Source organism: Rutilus rutilus (assembly GCF_951802725.1).
Source record: "Rutilus rutilus genome assembly, chromosome: 9".
In the NCBI taxonomy this organism is placed as follows: Eukaryota; Metazoa; Chordata; class Actinopteri; order Cypriniformes; family Leuciscidae; genus Rutilus; species Rutilus rutilus.
This window is the reverse complement of record NC_140223.1, coordinates 10827768-10837076: the sequence shown is the minus strand read 5'-3', so window position 1 is coordinate 10837076 and position 9309 is coordinate 10827768. Positions and strand designations below refer to the sequence as shown.

General features: G+C 37.1%; 1 protein-coding gene across 1 annotated transcript in view; it reads left to right on the top strand.

The window, feature by feature from the left end:
* Nucleotides 1-9309, top strand: part of LOC311297560 (uncharacterized protein) — a 165799-nt gene that overhangs the window by 56048 nt on the left and 100442 nt on the right. The gene's annotated exons all lie outside the window — the stretch shown is intronic.

Genomic DNA, 9309 nt, shown 5'->3' with positions numbered 1-9309 from the left:
AGAAGGGCTCATTCAGCCCATCAGGCAATTGTTTAAGCATGTATGGGTTAGAAAAACGGGTATTTTTAACATGAAAAGTTGCTTAATGCACCTTTAAGGTTTATCTGAATTTTGACTTTCAGACAAATTGTATCCTATTCTGTTCAAAATCCACCCACTTAGACCACACAAGACTATCTGACTGACATGTAAAGTGCCAAAATGTAATGCAAGCCAGCTAGTGAACGCTTATAAAAGTAAACCTCACTCCCCTGATCTCAAGAAGTGCACTAGCGACTAGCACTAGAGACTGTGACCTTTAGCATCTTTGTTAGCACGCCTGCCTCCCATGCCAGAGACGCAGGTTTGAGTCCCTCTTGGAGCGGGGCGAGCAGGATTGGAGCGGTTACACAAACACAGTTTGTTTTGATTTCCATGGCAATGGGGCATGGCTTTCTTTAAAATACCTGATAAGTACAGTAACAGTCCAACGTGGTGGTATAAGACCAGCTGTACAGAAAACACCAAAGAATAATTCTGCATGGGTGCATCTAGTTTACAAGCTATCAAACAACATTTTTAAAGATTTGATACCACTAATTTTGGTATACTTTGGTAAAACTTTTTTGGTAAATAATTGTTTTTCATCATTGTATTAACCTGGCAACAAAACGTTTTTCGAAGCAGACTAGTGATTTCAGAGATCTTGAAGTCGTGTACAGCCAGTAAATCCTATTGTAACTGGCAAATACAGTCATATCTTTCACTCATACGAGCATACAATTTAGCTAAATAACTACATAACTATTGAGCTGGCCAAACTAGGCTAGTTCTATACTTTTATTTTGTGTTTCACATGATGGCCACAAGGTGGCAGGAGACTTTAGTCTGTGGTCATGGCTCTGAGAGTAAGAGTGAGAAGTCAGTCAATTGACTTCAGGTTGAGTCAGCACTGATAGAAGTAGTAAAAGCATCAGTTCATTGGTCAGCATTATACATATGCTAAATGCAGAAAGCCTCTTTGGATTTTAGTCATTATTGTTAAATATGAGATTGCAAATCATGCAGACTAGTTTTAGCCTTGCTTGTCAAATAACTCAATCACAACAGCCAAAAATCTGTCCCAGAGTAATCTCCAAAATTTCCCCAGGAGTGTGTATTGGGATGTAAGTAAAGGAATCTGAGGCCTTGTGATCTCTACGAGATGATTTTAATTAGCCGCTGCCTTCCTCGCCAAAGAAAAGATCATTTATTTGCTGACTTTGACAGAGAAATCGATCTTAATTAAAGAGAGTTAAGAGTGTGGGTTTCTGATGGTATTTGTGTGCCTGTGAGTGTTTTGAAACTACGGAGATTAACTTTCCAAATTAAGCATGATACAGAAATGATTACGCTTCCAGACAAAACACTTTATTTTGCATAATCCAACTTTAGCAATTACGCCAAAAATGGCTTGTTTTTGGTGTGTATGGACCCATTTGGAGATCTTCAAAAAAGTTATGAGCTTCACAGTCTCTATGAAAGAGAGTTTACAGTCTGAAATATGCATATTACTATATAGGACGCAAAACGCAGTATGTTAAATGAGTAAGATGTCTTATTGGTCTAAAATTATACAGTAGCCTATAGTAAATTTTAAATGTGTTGCCATCACATTCAGTGTGGATAAGTTTGGCATAAATGTTAATGTGGAAACGTGGTTAAAACCAAGACAAATCAAAGTTTAGTCGTTTTTTTGATGAATGAAAATCACTTTTTAATCAATCAACCAATCAAAATTCATGTTCATTGTCAATGTCTATGGAGGCTAGGATTTTTAATTGTTTAAACCGATGAACTATCAGAAAGAGAGATAAAGTGAAAGGGAAAAATATAACAAAAAAATTCTATAAAAAAAAAAAAAGGGGAACTGAGCAAACAGTATCAGTGAAATATTTTAGCGATGTCCATATTTAAAGGCATAGTTCACCCCAAAATTTTAAATTCTGTCATTTACTCACCTTTGTTTTTCCAAACCTGTATGAATTTCTTTCTTCTGTTGACCACAAAAGATGATATTTTGAAGAATATGGGTAACCAAACCCCATTGACTTCCATAGTATGAAAAAAATTATAAATAATAATACCATGGAAGTCAATGGGGCCTGTTTCAAAATATCATCTTTTGTGTTCAGCAGAAGAAAGAGATTCATACAGGTGTGTAACAACTTGATGGTGAGTAAATGATGACAGAATTTAAATTTTTGGGTGAACTATCCCTTTAACATTGACCTCTTCAGAGCAACCCCATTGAGGCCTTCATCGGGTCTCCAGTAATGTTAATAAACGATTGCCTTCATGATCGTGTCTTCATAAAAGGCTTTCTCAGTTCTGTGCATGTGTGTGTGTGGTCACATCTGTGATGCTTCACTCACTGCTCTGTCATAACATTTTCTTCAACCTGATGTTTCCTCCGTCAAAAACAGATCCTAAAACGCGAATAGGTCTCCACACACACACTTAACGGGTGCAGAAAGCTATGGAACATTAACATTAACGCACTGTGAGTTTTTCCGTGTGTGTGTGTGATTGAGTGATTGAGAGAGGAAAAGAATGACGAGTGAATGCTGGTGCTGAGTGATCATGAAGTGTTTCAGAGATCCTGACCTCCACATGCCAGACGCTGTTCATCAGCCAGGCCAAACCTTGTGTTTCTCTCCCCATTTCTCCCTCAACACGGTTACAGAGGGATTGAATATTTTAGACGAGGTGAAATTAGTAAACAAATGTGTGTGAAAGTGTTTCTATAAACATGTTGTTCTTATCGCAAAACACAGCTACAGACTTTCAGTTCTGATATTTAGCGTGTACTCGACCATCACCATTTGTACTATCGACATGAATGATAGAAAACACAACACAATAGTGATGCCCTAGCAACCACCCAGAAGCAATAATTTAGAAAACTCTAGTAACTGAATAGACTGAACTCCTTAGCAACACGCTAGCAACAGCCTACAACCACACACAAAAAAAAACACAGGTTACTGACTAGAAATACACTAGCAACCACCAAATAATAATTTAGAATTTTTTTGCAATTTCCTGAACACCCTAACAGCTCCCAAGCAACCACCTATCAGTGTACAAGAAACCACCAAGAACACCATGTTACTGAATAGAAACACCCTCGCAACTACCTAGCAGTAATTTAGAACATTTTAGCATGCTGTCTAAACACCATAGCAACACGCTAGCAACCACCTACCACCTAGTGTCCTAGAAAGCACCAAGAACACCATATTACTGGCTAGAAACACCCTAGCAACTACCCAACAACAATTTAGAACATTTTAATAACTGCCTGAACAGCCTAGCAACTCCCTAGCAACATGCTAACAACCACCTAGCAATGTCCTTAAGCAACCACCAAGAACACATTAGTTAACATGGTAGAAACACCCTTGCAACCACCCAGAACACCCTAGCAACTGCCAAGCAAAAAAAAAAAAAAAAAAAAAAAAACATTTTATCAACTGAACTCTCTAGCAACTTCCTAGCAATAGGAACATCCTAGCAATGATTACTAGCTTGACTATGTTGGATGGAAGACAGTGACAGAGACTCAATTCACACTGTTCTCACAGGTATGACATGGTTGAGCCCAAACACCCCCATGTCAGTCTCAGTGGTGTCTTCCATCTCCACCTGTTCCTCAACACACACACTGAGCTGCAGGTCCAACCAGCTCACCTCCTGCAGACACACACACACACAGAGAGAGAGAGAGAGAGAGAGAGAGAGATAAAGAGAGTTCCTTTGAATTTTTTTCTCTTATCGCCTATTTCCTTATGTGTCTGAATGACATTTGTCTAGATAAATAATATTAAGATGTTTGTTCAAGTATTAAACTTTGCTGTATAACTGATGTTGTGAAAAAGGAACAATACCACAAATCATGTCTGGTTAAAGAGACGTGCGATATTGCTTTTAAAGGTTGATTTGTAAAAGTACATTTTTGCGCCTGGAATTTTTGGTACATGCTGTACAGACCAGAATACAATAGAGGCCTGTAATCAACAACCTAGCCAGAACAATAACAATGCTCAGAATACCTTAGAAACTACTGTGACTTCTACTTGCATTGTCGTCAGAAAATGTAAAAAAAAAAGTTCATTTCATTTATTACTGAATAAAGAAAGCAAGCAAGAAAAAATAACTCTTATGTGAAAGAAATTGTTTGTTATAAAATTAAGTTCTAACTGTTTGTGCTCTGCCCCGTTTCTTCATTGTGTGTCTCTGTCTGTCTGTCTGCGTGTGTGTGTGTGTGTGTGTGTGTGTGTGTGTGTGTGTGTTTGTGTATGTGAGCGAGTGAAATATTTCTGGCTGGGTCTGATCCTCTCAGTTTTGTGCTCCAAAACCAGATGGGTGTAACAGATCCGAGCCAAAACGACACAGAACCCCCAGGGCAGAACAAATCCACACACATATCGCAATACAATAACACAATCACTTACCGAACCGCTTGAGACCCACAAACACTCAAGTAAACAGTCAGTCAGTCAGTCGGTACATTTGTATCTCACTCATTATTCAGTGTTTTGGAAGAAATCTGTGAATATACAGTACATGTGTGTGTGAGAAGAGTGTGTTAAAACTGTGTTCAGTTAAGTAGTATCAACGCAGACACGCAAGACGCAATACCAATGACCTGAAAATCGCATAAGGTCAAATATCCCTCATTCTGTGTGTATAATTCTACATCGAAAGGTGCAGGATCTACGACTTCCCAAACTGCACTAAATCTGTCTGAAAGGATCCAGAGGTGGCTGTGAAATTTTCCCTCCATTTTATTTTTTTCCTTTTCTTTTCTTAAGGGTGGATGAATTCATATTTCAGATAAAATTAAGTAGACTGATACAATCCTTTTTTTTTTTTATCTTATTGTTTTAAATAATTCATGTATTTGTTGATTTATTTATTTATTTTGGTATTGCATTTGGTGCCACTAGTTGCAGATAAATTTCACACTTCATCCAAAGAAGTGATTAGGTTGCTTGGCTCTTCAGTTATTTTATAGTCCAGTAATTTATAGTGATACTCTCAGGGCATGGTCCCATGGTCATATATTAACTTTCATTTGAATAATTAAAATCATTGCAAAGATAGAGATTCTATATTTGTTTCCAATTCACAGGAAAATAGAGTATCTTTTGATATGTTTAGAAATCTAACCTAAAATTTGGTCAGGTTTAGTCATTTGACCAAGTAAGTGTTGTCTTAAACTGCAAGTTTTTGGCATGGTGAAAATTAAATGTTGAAGGTCAAAATGTTTCTTTAATTCTGCAAAAGTGTTGCCAACATATAATTTCACCTTCAGTGCTTGGCCCCTAATTAGTACAGCAGACGAAGTCCAAGGTTTAAGCTGTTTTTGACTGAACATACAACATTATCTCACAGAAATAATATTTACAAACTGTGAAAACACTTTAACATGCATCTCACACACTGAGAATAATAAATACCACATGATGAGAATTCTCGACTTGATAAACACACTTCTAATGCTTTCAGAGCCTACACACTCAACTATAAAAAGCACATTCCTCTCACACACATTGCACATGTACGGGGAATACCGAAGCACAAACACATATTTCTCACACAATAAGGTCTTTTGTACCGCAACACACATACGCAACACACTAAGAACGTTTAAGAATTTGTTACACAAGCAAACTCCACACCAAAAAATGACATTCAACTGTAATGCTTAAAGGTTGCAAACACCATTGCATGTTCAATCCCATTTATGAGTTACTGTGTCTTAATTGTCTTTGAAGAGATTAAATATGAATTAACTAGTTAGTTTTGGTTGCCTTCTGAGCTCATAATTCAAAGGTTGAAGGTTTAATTGCATGTTTGGGTTCCCATGAGATTGTGCTCAACCAGAACCATTTGACAGAATTAATTTACTGTATACTTCCATTCGCTTGATATAATTATAAAGATGAATTTAGGAATGGCGGAATCCTGTGTGTTGATTCTTTGTGGCAGACTGACCTACACACTGACGTACTTTGAACATTCTTGTGAGCCAACAAAAACAAAAGGAAAAAAAAATCAAAACGTCAGTTACCTGTTAGACAAGCTGTCATGCTGTCATCTTAGATTTCAATGCCTCCCCCTGGAAAAAATGCAAAAGATAGACATTGAAGAGACAGGCTTTTTACTGCCAATGCTTCAAAAAGAGGTCATGGCATCTGGAAAAGCCTTGAAAAGAAGTGTGTATGTGACTTATGGTGGATTGTGTGTGTGTGTGTGTGTGTGTATAGGTCATTTAAAGTGCCTCCGTATCTCATTGGTAGTTCACTATAACTCAGAGCAATGTGACAGAAAACACATCCACAATCTTAAAAGCCCCTCAGAGGAGCATTTGTCACTGATATTTATTTTCCAATGTGTTTTATTGAGCAGAATAATGCATGTTGTTTGAAATATTATTGGTGAGATCATGGACATGCACATACTGTAAGAACAATCTACTTTACAGCATTGAATGTGCAGCACACACATGTAACAACACATTTTTAAAGGTTTAACATTCACTTAATTTTAAAAATGCACCAACCAGCACATGTGCATCCATTGTTTAAATCACTAAGTCTTAATCACTGAACAATGCCAGAGAGAGAGAAAGACAGATGTGTGTTTATGTGTGTTATAGTTTGGGATTGTTGAATTAAACATACAGGTACTGCCAAAAGCTCATCTGAATGTTCCAGCCTGTCTTTCTCATTCTAACGTGTATCTAATTGATTTTTTTTTGTTTTGTTTTTTACCGTGTGAGTGTGTGCAATGTTTATATCCAATTCAGTTCCCTTCAGCTTTATACATTCAATATCATGAAGCTGAAGGCAATGGTGGGAAGAAAAAAAACCCAAAACAAACATTGGTTACACTTTATTTTAAGGTGTCATTGTTACAGTGTAATTATATATTTAAGTACTGAGTAATATTAATTAACTACATGTACTTACTATAGGGCTAGGGTAGGATTAGGATTTGGTTGAGGGTTAGTTGCATGTAATTATGCATAATTTACTGTTATCGCTATGGTAAGTACATGTAACAAATGTAACAAGGACACTGTAAAATAAAGTGATACCAAAACATTGATAGAATGGAAAAACAAAAAGCTCAAGCTAACAAGACAGAACAAAAGATAGATAGATAGATAGATAGATAGATAGATAGATAGATAGATAGATAGATAGATAGATAGATAGATAGATAGATAGAATGAACAAGATAAATGGAACACATAGAACAGATAGCTAGAATGATAGAACAATAGAATGATAGATAGAATGGAACCGATAGAATGGAACAGATATAGAATGATAAAACAGACAGAACGATAAAATGATAGACCGTTAAGGAAAACATAAGCCTCATGGCTGTCCTGAATGAGACAGCATTCAATACTAGTTTCCTGAAAAGCAAGGAGTCACAGTCCCCCTCTGTGACTAAACTGGCTTCAGATGATTTAAATCTGCACTGTAAAATGGGCTAGTGACATTTTAATCACTTGGCATGGTTTACTGCGGTGGCATGGATGTTCATTAAAGACGTCTAATTCCCCCGAGGGCGTCCACTCTCCTAAAGAAAGATGCTTTTAGCATCAGGAAACCAAACTTCTGACTCGTCTCTCATGCCTGCTGGAGAAACATTGTCTGTAATTAATCTGTTTTCACATACAGTATAAAGCGTTACATTGTGGTGAAGCCTTGATAGTTTCCAGTGTGTTTGCAGCTGAAGTCGTGGGGTTGTTAGTAGGTCGTAAAGATGAGTGAGATCCTGTGGTTTTGGCGTTTGTGATCTAGCACTCAGACAGCCATGGTGACACAGGAACACATCGAACTACGAGCCTGGAGCAAATCCTACAGGAAAAGGACGAACGTGAGGGAGACTGAGCTCTATCAGGTCCAGAGTTGGGTGATGAGGTGTTTAAACAATGATGTCATTTGGTTTGGTAGTGGGATCCAAGTCTGAGACCATATTTAAACCTGAAGACAAACATTTAAAAAATGTTTTACATTTAAAACAAATACAAGTTATGATGTAAAAGAAGAAACCACACTATTCACAAATCAAACGTAAGTAAATGAGTGTATATATATACATATATATACACAACAGTGGAAAAAATGGATTGGCAGAAAATTGTGTCAAATTCTGTTAAACAGTTAATTATAGCCATCTCTGCATAAGCTCACACATGAGTATTTTAACTTTTTTACTATAAATTAGAAAATGAATAATTTTCACCGTCTAATGCTTTTGAACCCCACTGTATGACTGCGAAACTGCCAGAAATAGCAAGAGAGAAAGAACACAAAATGTCCTCCAGCACCTTCTTCTCTTTCTTTACAGTCCATCATATCTCTTTACTGACAAACATAAGGGGGAGGAATCTGTCATACTTTCATTCTCTCTTTGATCTCGCTCTTTTCTTCTGGTTCACCCCTACTGGTTTCATTCTTTACATTATCTGCGTGTCCAATGTGATCCAGGCCGTAGTGTGCTTGTGTGTAACTGAACCTGATTAACATGAGTAGACTGAAGTCACGTGTAAACTCCCTGACATACTCCTTCACCTCCCCCACATCTCCAGATCCACACTGAACTTCTCCATCAGTCTGAAAGATGTTAAAATGAATTTGCGTTATTCTCGTGATATGACAATACAATCAAGCACTCTGATGTAGACTCACCTCTGTTATCGGATCACTGGAAAACTTGAAAGGACAAAGTGAAGTGAAACCACAAACCAGCTGATTTTTTTTGGCTGAAGTTTGTAAGAACATTCAATGAAACTGAAGTCATTTTATGGGTTTTATACTTCATGATTTCAGTGTATAAAAGGAGCAATTTTGGAAATCATTTGGACAGGCCTACCTGTGGAGTTCAAACATGCTCCAAAATGAACATTCAGCAAGTGAAATTGGCTTTGCTGAGTGAATAAATTGGCCATTACTTTTGAAAACTTAATACGTAACTTAAGTCTAATTACAAGTTTCAATAATACCGTGTCTACTTGTGATCTGTTTTGCATCTTTTATCAGCATTTACTTCAGTGAAAACTTTAAAGGGATAGTTCACCCAAAAATTTAAATTCTGTCAGTAATTACCCACCCTCATGTCGTTCCAAAACTGTAAGACTTTCGTTCATCTTCGGAACACAAATGAAGATATTTTTGATTAAATCTGAGACCAGTCTCACTCCTCCATAGGCTTCTATGTTATTGAAACTTGCCGGCCCAGAAAGTTAGTAAAGACAATGTTTAA